Source organism: Topomyia yanbarensis, chromosome 3 (assembly GCF_030247195.1).
Source record: "Topomyia yanbarensis strain Yona2022 chromosome 3, ASM3024719v1, whole genome shotgun sequence".
Lineage (NCBI taxonomy): Eukaryota > Metazoa > Arthropoda > Insecta > Diptera > Culicidae > Topomyia > Topomyia yanbarensis.
Genome location: NC_080672.1, coordinates 383,813,771 through 383,829,718, shown reverse-complemented (window position 1 = coordinate 383,829,718; position 15,948 = coordinate 383,813,771).

Genomic DNA, 15,948 nt, shown 5'->3' with positions numbered 1-15,948 from the left:
TAAATATTTTGGAGCCTTAATCTGATCATCAATATAGAATTTAATAATTTTGTAATCGAATGACGAAAAATTCAGCATTTTAAAAGCCAGAATAAAATAGAATAAGTTTTCATTATGCAATATAATGTTATCGGCAATTGATGCAACAATGAAAGTGAAAAGAGTTCTTAAAATCTGTACCAATAATAATAGGAACATATTTTCACCATTTTTGGGTAGAAAAAATACTACCTAAACTCGTGAAACTTTGGACATTTGAAAAGCTTAAGCAATAAGTTCGTAAAATCGTTACTTTTTAAGTGTTTATACAAAAAGTTATTTTGACAGTTCACACCACACAACAAAATTCTGTTGACACCTTAAACAAATGTTCGCAGGCTGATGTAATCAAGTGTCCGTAGGTTAATGAAGTCAGAAAACGAAGGCTCATCGGTATTACTCATTACGCTTATTAAAACATAACTACCCGTGATTACTTCCACACATCAGCGCCAGTAAACACTTTGGAGAACTTTTTTTGTTACGGTACGTTTGTCAAGCGGAATGCGCCTATTATCATTAAAAAATTAAATTAAAATGTACCGGCTGGTCGGACGGAAGTGGAGTGAGTGATGCGGTAAAATGCCTTTTTGTAATCCGATTACGATGGAATTCCGGGCCAGCCATTTCGTTTGTTGGTAATAATTTTTCAATTCCATATCCATCATTTTCATTTCGTGACAGTTGCTGTTGTGGAAAAATGCTATTACTGCAGTTATTTGAATCAGTCTTTAATAATTATATAAGAATTTGGAATGCGTCATTGTAGCTCGTACTGATTAACGAGCATTTTGATATATTCAGCTATTGTTATTTACAAGAGCGTTAAAATTAATTGGATTTAAAAATGTAATTATTTAGAGCAGGACAAAAAAGGTTGTCTTTTTGTACGTTTCAATATGAGGGACTGTCGATGTCGTAATTGCGTCCATTCGTCTTTACAGTCACACGCCAAAAGATTCCCTTTGTTTCCAGGATACAGCTACTAAAGGTGTACACATTCTTCACGTATCTCAAAATTTATAGAAGTTCAAGGTAGTAATTACAGCGTCGGACAAAACAATAAGACCACCGTATACAAAATGAAAAATTAGTTCTTTTCTATTTTTCCTTTCGTTGAATATCGAGTCATTTTTGAGCAAATCTATTAATCGACATTGACTGAGCAACAGCGCGACCTGAAGTAATTTGGCGGATCATGCTTTTTGGGTATTTATCCTCTATTGTTTTAAATTTTGTGGTTTCTCGAGCTCAATTGCTGTGGTTTTGTTTTTTTTTCAGGTGACCTAGTATAGGTTGTAGATCTCGTCAAATGCAAAACGATGTTTGAAAAATTTTGCACACCCTCGCAATCTTGATTCATGGCAAAAAAAATTTTTTCGGAGCTTTGGGCACTACACAAATTTCTACGCAATCATTTTTCAACCAATTTGAATTTATAATGCTCTGGAAAGAACAAGAAATAACCTTTCCAACGGTATGCTATGTTATGTTATTTTAATGGATTCCATGAGATACCGGCCGACAGCATAATATGGCCATCGTCGATTCGAACGAAACTTTGCAGTTGTGTTCGGTTTATAAATATCCATGAAATTTTCTGGCAATTGCAATATTTTGATACAAGAGCAATTTTTCAAAGGGGTGTAAACGTTTCTACGTGCATTAATTTCCAAAAGTTTTTGGTCGGTTACTCTATTTTAAACGGCAAAACTATCTGATAACGAGTTACAGAGAATAAAAACTTCTTTACGAAAAAAATATACACTGAATTTTTTTTGTGTAATAATAATCCACGAAAACAAAAATTTATATTAAAATTTAAATGGCAAAAAAACATTTATTTTTAAATTTTTTATATTTTGTCAACAAAAGCTAAAGAGAAAAAAAAACATTTGGAATGTGATTGCGAGATGGAGAACTTATCGGTAAATTTTTTGCTAACAATAACTTTATGTATGTGTTAAAATTTCATACTAATTGACATGCAAAAGAGTAATTTTATTACAGAGTACAATTCAATGTATCATTTTAAATCAAAATACATTTAACAAAAATGTTCCAAAATGCAATAGTTTTCGAGATATTTGGAATTTTGCTCCAACAAAAAAAAAATCAATTCGTGTGATTATGCTCTTTTTAAAAGATATTCGCGTTACTCCATCATAAAATGTCAACAATCTAATGCTTATCGATTTAAAGACGTAGAAGAAGCTTGTTCGGTGTATTTGGATAATGGAGAAGCTTTCAACAAAAAAGTTTATCTAGCAACAATTTTAGACATATTATAATTCATACTATTTGCGGTTAAAAATACAATTTTATTTTTGAATATGAAACGCTGTTTTAAATCAAAATGCTTATAACAAAAAATTTCTGAAATGTAGTAGTTCTCGAGATATTTTAAATTTTGCTTCAACAACACAATTATTTTGTTTTATTATGAGTTCTTCGCGTTTCTTTATTAGCAACAATAAGTTTTTTCAAAAGACCCATAACATTTCCTGTAACTTTCTGTTCGACAATAAGGCGATATTGTAAACCAGTTGAAAGCTATACGAAAACAATAAAAAAAATTATTCAACCATAGGGTCTGATGTAGGGTTCGTAGTACCGACCCTTTTTGGTGAGAACCGATACCACGGTACTGACGCCCTCAGTATCGGTGGTAGCGGTAAGTACCGGTACTGAAGTATTTTTTTTAAAAAAGCGAAAAATACTTTAGTTTGTAATTAACCCATTCATGCCCATGTTGTTTGTGGACAACAACGTTTTTAAAAAGCTATAACTTTTGATTGAGGCAAGATTTCTTCACAAAAACAAGTAAGGCCAATAAATGTGACTATTGCCTTTCATTTGAGTATTGACAGTTGCAAGGATCAGCTCTAGAGCTGAATTTATTGCAATTAGTCTGATTGGATTCCGATGTAGCAGTGCTGCCAGGAACAGTTTATGTTGATGACGGAAAATGAATTTTTCATATATCTTCGTTATGTTGCAATATTTTTGAAAACTGATTAAACTTATACGTTTTCCACACAATTGGACTATTGTAAATTTTCTAGAAGAATTGCATTGAGCATTAGAAGGTAAAAATTGAGCAGCTTCTAGCACTGCAAGAGAAGCACCTATCTTAATGAAAAAAGGCTTTTCGAGTTTCTTGATCCCATCGTTTTCAAGGAAATATAGTTTTGAAACCCTACATGGACTAGAAAAAAGTTGGGCATGAAAGGGTTAAACATTCAATTATGCTGATCAACAACAGGTATTAACAAGTATTCTAATCAAAGAAATAACTTACTTTCGAATAGTATCTCACCTTTTAGCCAGGGATGTTATGCACCTCAGAGCAAATAAAGAGAAGAATAACAAACGCTCTTTGCACTTTTCATGCGAACCACCGCTCTTCTCTTTCGCAATAAACCTCTTCACTCCGATGCGTGTTGCTCCCACACGTGTATCCTACTCCATGGCTGCACGCCACAAAGAGTAGAAATAAAGAGGCTCTTTAGTGTGTAACTTGGTCCCACGCGCACGTAAGTAGAGAAGGCAACCAAAAACATTTTTAAATCGTTCTCCCGATCAAACTTTATCTGAATTGTAGTTTGATTCTCTTTCCTACCTGCTTTCCAGTGAGGGGAGGCACAAAAAAGTGGCTCTTCCAAGTGACTCTTTGAACGAAATTGTGCAGCTCTTGGTGCACAGATCTTACTCTTTTTCGTTTTCACGTTTCTCTTTGTGCGGTCGTTCTGCACATCGCTGTGTTTTTGTGCTGCTCTATTTTTAATCGGTGTATTTCGCTCTTTGTGGCTCATTATGTGAGCGAATAACAAGCCTGCTTTTAGCTGAAGATTTTTTTCTTGTAAGACGGTAAATTCTTTGATTACGTCTTCCGAGGTCTGGTTCACTGCGCGACTTTCGGTGGATTCAATAGCTGGTAGCTGTTAAACTGAGTGGTTTGATACTGATGCTAAAAAGAAGGATTCTCTCTTCCAATACCTTTCGAGCACAATTCAGCGCAAGTCACTGTACAGTGGCCTAATACAACAGTAACAGGGAGGGTAAATATTGGGACATCATTGTCTAGAGTAATTTCACCGTATGTGATCTCTACGCCAGAGTGCCTGAGAACTAAATGGCTCACGAAAACGAGCAACGGTATCGGGAGAAATTCCGCCACCCGGCAACTCTCAGCACCAGCTAGTAGATAATTAGCAGCGAGTATCACCAAGAAGGATAAGGAACCCTGCGAAGATGGTTGTAAAGAGATGTAAGTCGTTATGTTCGGCATCTCTGGATCGGTCCGCGTCTCGGCAGGTAACGATATTTGCAGCTGACCTGAGTTATACAACGAAGGCTCGACAGCAAGCAAGAAACAACATTAATGAAAAAAGCACGAACGATTAACACTAAATAAAAAAACTGGAACACAATCTCTCCTGAAGTAATACTTAACGGTGGTCCCGGAAGGATGAGGATTGGGAGGAACAAGATATTTAGGTTTAGTCGATAGGCTTACTACAAACCACCGCAGGGAGAATCCGACACTACCGTGATCCAGTAGGCGGGCGGTTGTGTCTGATCAAGATTCCTTCTCGATAACAGACATTGTCTCAATTTGTTGAGCCGAGTCCACACAAGACTCAGCCTTCCGGACCTCGGAAAAAATCGTCAACGTTTGAAGGTTTCTATACCCTCCTTATATAAGAAACGTAAACAATCAAAACCCCTCCCTTGAAAATTTTCTGCGTACCTTCCTGTATCGGTACATTGCAAATACGGGGAGCTAATCCGAGTTTCACTTATGAAATATTCCCACAAATCATATCAATTAAAATTCTTGATCATTCTAATTATGTTCGACCAAATAGTTTTGGAATATTTTAGTTTCAGTTCAATGCCACCTACCTTGCTGTCTGATATTTTTAAACATGCCCTTATCGTTCGCCATAGGGTTGAGTTTGTGAGAAAACTAACGACTGTTGGTGGAGTTTTTTAGGGGTTGTGTTCTGCTCCCAATCTTTGAAATATTGAACAAACGGAATATTTACCTTTCATCCGACGTTTCGGCGGCATGTCTTGCGCCTTTCTCAAGGAATCTACAAAACGTTACACTTAGTCCCAAATTACATTACAAGAAACACTGATTAACCTAAATACTTACTAAGTTAGTTACCGTGTAATCGTCAAGCACACCTTCGTATATTGGTGCAATTGTCATATGGTCGGTGTTAGGTCAGACTGGACTAAGTGACAGTGCATTGATTTCGAGAAAAACGCGTTTAAAGTTTGAATCGCAGCATCCTTTCCATTATAATTGGAAAATAATTTTTGCCATAATTCTTGTTTATTGTTTCATATTTCAAATCTGGTAAAAGTGGAATGTAGATGAAGAAATCATTATCTCATTTTTTGATGTTTTGCGACTTAGTCCGGTCTGACTTAACACCGACCATATTTAGCTGTTCTAAAGTGAAATATGCTAGAAATGTATGATTATCGGTGCGATGCATTTTGAATTTAAAAAATATTACTTTGCGTATTGCTACTGACTCACGTACGTGGCGGTTGTATAATTATCCGAAAACGGTCCGTAACGAAGAAATATATTACACGCTTTCAAGGAATTAGAGAGTTTGACTGCACAGATAACTGAACAAACGAAATCAATCTTAAAAATTTTCACAATTTTTTAAAGAGAACGCAATCATTATATTTGCTTTATGTGACCTTGTTATCGTTTCAAATTGGATCTTCCATCTCAAACTGCCTATACAAACTGCATGTCGCTCATGAGGGCCTTGCCTACATATAATTTGAAGTGTCCAGTATGTGTGTTGGAGAACTGGAGACTAATAACAGCAACAACTTTACTATAGTGATTTTTCGTTCACTTATACTGATTCCCGTTAATACGGGAAACATTTCTAGAGACGATGACCTTTTGGTTCTCGTCAGGTTTCAGCTCTATGCTAGATATATTCTTAATCAAACATTTTGCATAGTACCGAAAATACCGGTACTTAGATCTATTCCGTACCGGTATTTCGGTACCAAAAATGGGTCGCTATTCCCGGGATTTTCGGTACTGGTACTACCGGTACCAAAACACTAGTCTGATGATAAAACCATATAGTTGAATCCTATTTTCGTTGTTTTCATGTAGTTTTCAAATAGTTATTATTCAATATCGCTTTGATGTCAGAGGGAAGGGTCCAGAAAATTTTAAGGGTCTTTTGAAACATCTATTGTCGTTGATGGAGAAACGCGAATATCTTATGAAAAGGTAGTAATAAAACAAAATAATTCAGTTGGTAAAATAAAATTTTAAATGACTCGAGAGCTACTACATTTCAGTTTTTTTTGTTATGAGATTTATGATTTAAAATGGCTTTTAGAATCATATTCGAAAAGAACATTGTATTTTAGACTACAAATAATGTGAATTATAAAAATATGTCAAAAGTTTTTGCTAGGAAAGCTTTTTATCGAAAGCTTCTCCATGACCCAAATACACTGAAAAAGTTTCTTTTACATCTTTGAAACAATCAACGTAACATTTTTGACATTTTATGATATAGTAATGCGAATAACTTTTAAAAAAGGCATAATTACACAAATTGATTTAATTTTTCCAAATATCTCGAAAACTAGTGCATTTCGGAAGATTTTTGTAAAATGCATTTTGGTTTAAAATGGCACTTGGAATTATATTCTGCAATTAGTATGAAATTTAAAAACCTGTTTTAATCCACCTAGTGGTGCAATTGTGCCTTTTTCATTTATCCAAACTACGATTCCATAGCTGGTTATGTTCAGTACAATGGTGGAAAGGTATATTACATATTCAGTATGATTTGCACATACATACAATGAATCGACAGCCAAGATCTTGAGATACTATTTGTCGACACTGAAACATCGCTTAAAACCAGCGGCGGATCAAGGATGAAAATCCGTTAAGAAATTTTAAACTAGTTATAATTTTAAAGTAGCAACCCCTTACTGCATACTCCTACCTGAGCCTATACAAGCCAAAAAAAAAAATGATTACGTTGACGATTTTTAGAGCGATTGCATAACCTTTCTATATGAAAAAGGCAAATTATGTATAAAGTTATTGTTATAAAAATTGTTTAACCGATAAGTTATCCATCATGCAATCATATTCAAAATATTTCTTTTCGCTATAGGTTTTTGTTGACAAAATATAAACAATTAAAAAAGATGTTTTTTTGCAATTTAAATTTTTAACACAGATTTTCGTTTTTGTAAAAAATGGCAACGCAAACCTCCATTTACGAACTCTTTTTTTTCGTAATATTCGATTAACATAACTTTTTTTACAAACTAAATTTGAAATAACAAGCTTTTTTTGCGCACCAATTCGTGAAAAAGTTTAAGTAAGAAGTTGTTTATAATTTTACATATTTTACTGTTAGAGTAAACAGGTCTAATACGCCACCTTAAGCAAAAATGGCTATATTTCACCATTCGACACTATGATCTCCGCACCAACTACTCTAAGGGACCATTCATAAATTACGTAACGCTTTTAGGGGGGGGGAGGGGGTACAACAAGTTGTGACATGTTGTGACATAGGGGGGAGGGGGAGTTAGCTAGATCGTTACGTAACATGTTTTCACCGAAGAAAAAAAATTTTTTTCTAGGAATTTGTTACGTAACAGGGGAAGGGGGGATGAGGAAATTTGTGACAATTTGTTACATGGGGGGAGGAGTGAGTCAATTTTGGGCAATGTTTGCGTTACGTAATTTATGAATGGTCCCTAATTTATTGTTATATTAGTTAGAAATTAGCATCCGTTTCATTTTTTTATTAAAAACATCCTGATACAAGTATTATTAAACATTTTTCCAAGATGTCGGAATTCTAGTTTTTTCTTTCACCCAGGGCAAAATGCCCCCGGTTAAAGTGTAATATGCCTCAAAACAAGAGAATGGTATGCCCCACAACAATGGGTGGGGTGTTTCAGCCGGTGATGAGCTGTTGTGAATGCATGTTTTAAGCCAAGCTAAAAACTAAGATAGTAACCATAACATTCTAGTAAGCTACTTGAAATAGTTCTATCAAATCCGACTGTTTCTAATTGGTTGTAATGCTATTGGAAAAAGTAGAAGCTTACATTAAAGTAGCTCTTTTCAACTTTTGTGTATATTGTTGTTTTGCAACATATTAAAAATACCGAACTAACTTAGTACGGTGATTTCATGAAACGATACTGTTAGCAGTCATTTTCACTCTTTAGATAATTGAGGAATCCTGGGAATTGAAAAGGTGCATTTTGCCCCGGTGGGGCGTATTATGCCCTTTTACCCTACTAATAAAAGTAGAACTTTTTCGAAATGGGGTTAACGATTTAATGATGTAAATAGATGTCTGAAGACATTTTGAAATCCAAGATGGCGACTTCCGGTTTAGATAAATGCTCTATAACGTCAATAATATGGGTATTTCTAGAATGGGGTTCACGAGTGCATGGCGGGAATCGATGTCTTGAGCCATTTTAATCCAAGATGGCGAATTCCGGTTTTGAAAAATTTTCTATAACCTCAACAATATAGATATTTGTGCTATTGGATTGACGAGTGAAACCGGGAATCGATGTCTTGAGCCATTTTGTAATCCAAGATTGCGACTTCCGGTTTAGAAAAATTCTAAATAACCTCAACAAAATGGGACTTTTTGGAATCGAGTTGATGAGTGAATTACGGAAATCGATGTTTTGAGTCATTTTGTAATCCAAGATGGCGACTTCCGATTTAGAAAAATTCTTTATAACCTCAACTATGTGGGTATTTTTGGAATGGGGTTGACGAATTCGTGACGGAAATCGATGTCTTGAGCCATTTTGTAATCCAAGATAGCGACTTCCGGTTTAGATAGATTTTCTAAAACCTCAACAATATGGGTATTGTCAGCACGGGGTTGACTAGTCTGAAGCTATTTTTAAACTTAAGATAGCGAATTCCCGTTAAAATTGTTAGGGTTGCGGTGAATATTGCTCAATCGGAAGTCGCCATTTTAGATTTCAAAAAGGTTTCAATTGTCCATTTTCGTCATATACTTGTCAAGCCCGTTCCAAAAATACCCATATTGCTAGGGTTATCGCGAATATTGCTCAACGAAATTTAATGAGAATGTGGAGCAAACTTTTGTTACGAGCTAAATCCTAAGTATCGAACACATTTTTACGAACTAATTCAATTTACGAACCACCGGTTTGGTTCGTAAATGGGGGTTGCAGTGTATTATTTTCGTACAGAAGTATTTATTCCCTGTAAGTCGTTCTTAAATAGTTTTGCTGTTCTACGCCCTCCTCAAAAAATTTCTTTATTCAAAATAATTTTATTTACTGTAGAAAATGTTTAGTCTTCCATGCCGGTGAAACGTGTAAAGTTTCATCGGAATCTAAGATGGTCGGTCACGATTTTAAAGATTTTCTGACGGATATTGCATCAATGTTTAACTTTTATTCCTATCTTTGGCTTAATTTGGTCTAGAAACAATCGATGAGATGTATTTTGAAAGAAAATTGGTCAAGAAATACAGATAACAGTATTTTTACCTTTGCCACAGCCTTATGTATGTGTGTGTATGTATGTATGTATGTGACCAAAAAATGCACATCGGTTACTCGGAGATGGCTGTACCGATTTTCTCAAACTTAATCTTAAATGAAAGATACAACGCTCCCATAGGCTGCTATTGAATTTCATTTAATTCCGAGTTCCGGTTCCGGAGTTATGGGTTGAAGAGTGTAGCCACACAGCAAATTCACACTTTTGTCTTTCTCCTATAGTAAGGTTATGCAATCACTCTGAACATCGTCAATTGAATCCCGAATTTTTTTTCGACTTCCATAGGTTTTCAGTATTTTGACAGGGTAGTAGCTACGGGTATGCGGTGAGGGGTTAGCACCCCACCCCACACACACACTCTTCAAATACCCCCCTCCCCTAAACCCCCTTCTCCTATCAAGTTCTCTGCCATCAAGCCACCCATTAAAAATTTCCTAGTGACCTTAGAATAACCTTGAATTTTGAAATGAACACATTACGTGATACGCAATAACCGCATTCAATACAAACCAGAAAAATTTAATTTGAAATGAGTTTGAAACTATTTCAAAATTGAAGCTAAATCAAATTTTTTTAACAATATGAAATTTGGGGGGGGGGTGGAAGGCGTACCTCTCGAATTCTCCTCCTGGATCCGCCACTGGTTTCAAGTGTTTCAGCGTCGACACATAACATCTCAAGTTCGTGGCTGTCGATCCATTGTATGTATGTGCAAATCGTCCTGAATATGTAATATACATTTACACCATTATATTGAACATAACCAGCCATGGAATCTTAGTTCGGACAAATGAGAAAGGCACAATTTCACCTCTAGGTGGATTAAAACAGGTTTTCGGTTACAGTGTTGCCAAATATGCTGTATTTCCAGTTTAATTCTAAAACTGCATTTTCTTTGCAATACTTGTATTTTTATTTTGTGAACCTCGGACATTTTTACAGAGAAAAAATCTAAAATATCAGTATAACTTAAGCTAATCTCAATATACAGTGATTTGAACTAAAAATCTCATAAATTTTCATTACTTTGTTCGCTATATCTGAGAAACTGAGCAGAATTACGAAAACGCCACTTTGGAGAGATTTCACAGGCAAGTAATGTGGCATATCTAACGGAGCGTTTGTCGTAAAATAACACGACAGTGACGAGATATGTATATATGTAGTGGTATAAGACAGTGGAGTCACCTCTCTGGCATTGGCTCAGTACGAACAGAGACCGCCGCTAAATATATCATAATAAAAAATAAATAAATATACACTCCGCAACAGGCACAAATATATGAACTAAAAGGCGAATACCGGAACATTTTATAGACTGTTCAGTCAGTAAAATGCAACTTATGATCTCTTCAGTTTCAGTCAGTCACATAAAATATTTCAAAAGGCATACAAAGCAAAGTACTTTTGTCAGCCGGTGAAACTCTCGTCAGATGATTGAATCAAACCATTTGTATGGAAATAAACCCCTTCTAAGCAATGAAAAAGTCAATCCCCGGTGGGATTCAGTATAAAATCCGAATTTATGAAAAGTTGCACTAAATTGATGTAAAACTATATAAAGTCCTCGGTGTAAATCACACCGGCATCCACATTCGCTGCAGCTCTCCGAGGACTCTTGAAACATTTATCCCATCACAGTCACTGTTTTCGCTGTGGACAGATGGACAAACTTTTCGCCGTGATACACAATTCACCGCACCAGTGTCGTCAGCGGGCGTGGGCGCCTCGCCGGGTTCCGGGATTTCGGAGCGCCCTAACATAAAAGTGAATTATCTAATTTATTTACCTTCAACGTAAATATTTTACCATTGGAATTCAACAAAATAGCATCACCAATCCCATTTATCTTAATTACCCACAAATGGAAAAAGTATAATTAATTATTCTGATAATAATAATAACCATAATGACGATACTGGTACGATTCCAATATCTAAGCTCCCAGGAACCCCGTATGATTCAAATCCGGCCCAGCACGCCAACTCTATCCACCGAACCAACCGACCAACGCCGTTGCACCTTTAGCCAGCCGCTCGCGAGCGAGCTCACGAAACTGACGGCAATCACAAAAACTAAAACTGATGGAAGCCACAAAAGCACTTTAGTTGTTTATGTTTTTATACATTCGCACAGTTGATGATGTCTGGAGAGCATCGCAAAAGTTCCACTTGCAGTCAGCGAGCTCCGTATATTTATGTACAAACGTATACATGCTTTATCGGAACCACACTGAAACCGTTACTGGAATGCCAGACGAGGCGAAAAAGCAAAACTTTTGATAAATCGCGTTTTGAGGACCCTAAAGATTTTACCCTCCAGCGCCCAGTGCTGCCCACGGTAACAAATCGCTGCCAAGTGAGGACAAAAGTTTGGCCTGCGAGTGTGTGATTTATGGAGTGGATGTGATTTTGATTATATTTTTTTCCCCCAACCACGGTCAATCAGGCGTTGTTTGTGGTTTTCCACGTTTTTTGGGTAGCCAGTAGCCCTCCCATCATCATCATCGGAAACCGGTAATTTGCAGATTATTTAGAGAAAATGTTTTGAAATGAGAAAAGTTCCGCCGGTCGATTCCGAACACGTGCCTCGGACAGGATAATGAACTTTTTTCCGGGTTTCCTTCGATTCCGTTCAATTTAGTATTGAAATTGAAATCTCGATGTGTTTTTACCCGTAGAACCATTCGCTTTGGATGGCAAATTGAGCTTGGTGAACTTTTCACATGTCTTTCTGGCATACGGCGTTCGGGATCGGGGTGAAGTTTTGCTCTTGCTGCCTTTTTCCTACCGATCGACATTGATTATGCACTTCAGTTGCAGTTTGCGCGAGTTTTGTGCGAGTGTTGACAACGAAGTTTGAAAAAGCAGTATGTTGTTTGTATAGAGCGAATGGAAATGTTAAATTCAATCATCATTAAAATAGGGGATTCAACCTAATCTCATCCTCATTCCCGTTTTTTTAGTTTTAATCACTTGAGCGTATGAGTTGAAGTAATCTTCGTCGTCGAATGGTATCCTGATGGCGCAATTTCCTCTCCACGGTTTGCGTAAAAAATAGCTGATAACCCAATGGAGACGAACTTTTCTCGCCTTGCAATTTCTGATTTGATCAAAGTAATTGAAAACATTCTCGATCGTAGCAACATACTCAACACATGCGCTCGATATTTAGTCTGTGAGTTTGGAAATGCAATCAAACTATAAAATTATATACAATTTTCAACTAAGTGACTGATAAAATGAAGGGTATATGAATAGAGCGTCTCGACTGTGTCATCAAAAAAGTAAATTCTTGCTTGGCCTGATGGAATCGAAGTAGTTTTTCGTAGCGAACTTTTTCAATGTATTTGAACGTTGATTTTTCGAGAAAATGGTTCTTTCTAATATCATATTCCTGTCTTTTGTATATTTGATGAAAAACAATAACTTTAAGTTCATATTTCTATACTATGATATTTTTACGTTGTCATATTTTTTGTCAATGATTTCATTTCCAAAATAAAATATAGTTTCCCTTGAGAAAGGTCATCACCAAGGGCCGAAACGTCGGGTAGTAAGAAACTCTTGTTTTGATTTCAAAGAACGAGACGGCAAATTTCAAAATTTCCAGCATCTCAACTCAATTGTATTCTACATAAGCTCGTACAACGAAACATATTTTTGGTTTATTTTGAAAAAAAACGACTTAATCCACCAAGCAGTGAGATGAAATATTTCTTGTACATATCACTTATATGGATAATAATACATTAATTTACAGTTCCATGCGAGGCAGTCACCCAACTAAAGGTACGATGAACACAGTTGTCCTGCACGAATAAAACCTCGAATAAACTGAATCAACTATAGAAAAGCAATAAAACGAATGCAATGAAAAGAGCCTAAAAGGCAAAAAATGAAAAATGTTACCAAATTAAAATGAGTAGAAAGATTAATCAATCATTGTACTCATTTTTAATTTCCATAAATCAAATCAATAAAATAAATAAAAACGAAATAGTTCAGCTTATTAAATGAAAAAATTGAAAAGGTTAAAATAGTCAAAAAATGATTTAGAATAATTTAAATTAAGTCAAATACGATTAATAAAATGAATGAAACGAATAAAAAGATTGAATTGAGTAAAACGAATAAAATGCACGAACTAAATAAATTATATAGAAAAATAAATATAAAATTTATCAAATTATTAAAATAATTTCATTATTAAGAATAATGAAATTATTATAATAATGCATGAAATGAATATAAATTAAAAATAAATGAAAGTAATAAAATAAATTAAATGCATGATTTGAATAAAACAAACTGTATGAAATGCATAGACGGAATAAGTCAATAAAAGAAATAAAATAAATAAATCACCAAAATAAATAAAATGAATAAAACAATTAAAATCAGTAAATTAAATTAAATTAAAACTATTAATAAAAATCATGAAATAAATTAAAAGCATGAACTGAATAAAACAAATAAAACAAACTGAATGAAATGAATAAAATGAAAAAAAAAATGAATAAAGCGAATAAAATGAATAAAATAAATAAAATGAATAAAATGAATAGAATGAATAGAATGAATAGAATGAATAGAATGAATAGAATGAATAAAAAGAATAAAATGAATAAAATGAATAAAATTAATAAAATTAATAAAATTAATAAAATGAAGAAAATGAAGAAAATGAATAAAGTGAATAAAATGAATAAAACGAATAAAATGTATAAAATGAAGAAAATGAAGAAAATGAAGAGAATGAAGAAAATGAAGAAAATGAAGAAAATGAAGAAAATGAAGAAAATGAAGAAAATGAAGACAATGAAAAAAAGAACGAAATGAAGAAAATGAAGAAAATGAAGAAAATGAAGAAAATGAAGAAAATGAAGAAAATGAAGAAAATGAAGAAAATGAAGAAAATGAAGAAAATGAAGAAAATGAAGAAAATGAAGAAAATGAAAAAAAAAATGAAGAAAATTAAGACAATGAAAAAAATGAAGAAAATGAAGAAAATGAAGAAAATGAAGAAATGAAGAAATGAAGAAAATGAAGAAAATGAAGAAATGAAGAAAATGAAGAAAATGAAGAAAATGAAGAAAATGAAGAAAATGAAGAAAATGAAGAAAATGAAGAAAATGAAGAAAATGAAGAAAATGAAGAAAATGAAGAAAATGAAGAAAATGAAGAAAATGAAGAAAATGAAGAAAATGAAGAAAATGAAGAAAATGAAGAAAATGAAGAAAATGAAGAAAATGAAGAAAATGAAGAAAATGAAGAAAATGAAGAAAATGAAGAAAATGAAGAAAATGAAGAAAATGAAGAAAATGAAGAAAATGAAGAAAATGAAGAAAATGAAGAAAATGAAGAAAATGAAGAAAATGAAGAAAATGAAGAAAATGAAGAAAATGAAGAAAATGAAGAAAATGAAGAAAATGAAGAAAATGAAGAAAATGATGAAAATGAAGAAAATGAAGAAAATGAAGAAAATGAAGAAAATGAAGAAAATGAAGAAAATGAAGAAAATGAAGAAAATGAAGAAAATGAAGAAAATGAAGAAAATGAAGAAAATGAAGAAAACGAAAAAAATGAAGAAAATGAAGAAAATGAAAAACATGAAAAAAATTAAGAAAATTAAGAAAATAAGGAAAATTAAGAAAATTAAGAAAATTTAGAAAATTAAGAAAATGAAGAAAATGAAGAAAATAAAGAAAATGAAGAAAATGAAGAAAATGAAGAAAATAAAGAAAATGAAGAAAATGAAGAAAATGAAGAAAATGAAGAAAATGAAGAAAATGAAGAAAATGAAGAAAATGAAGAAAATGAAGAAAATGAAGAAAATGAAGAAAATGAAGAAAATGAAGAAAATGAAGAAAATGAAGAAAATGAAGAAAATGAAGAAAATGAAGAAAATGAAGAAAATGAAGAAAATGAAGAAAATGAAGAAAATGAAGAAAATGAAGAAAATGAAGAAAATGAAGAAAATGAAGAAAATGAAGAAAATGAAGAAAATGAAGAAAATGAAGAAAATGAAGAAAATGAAGAAAATGAAGAAAATGAAGAAAATGTAGAAAATGTAGAAAATGAAGAAAATGAAGAAAATGAAGAAAATGAAGAAAATAATGAAAATGATGAAAATTAAGAAAATGAAGAAAATGATGAAAATGAAGAAAATGAATAAAGTGAATAAAATGAATGAAATGAATGAAATGAATGAAATGAATGAAATGAATGAAATGAATGAAATGAATGAAATGAATGAAATGAATGAAATGAATGAAATGAATGAAATGAATGAAATGAATGAAATGA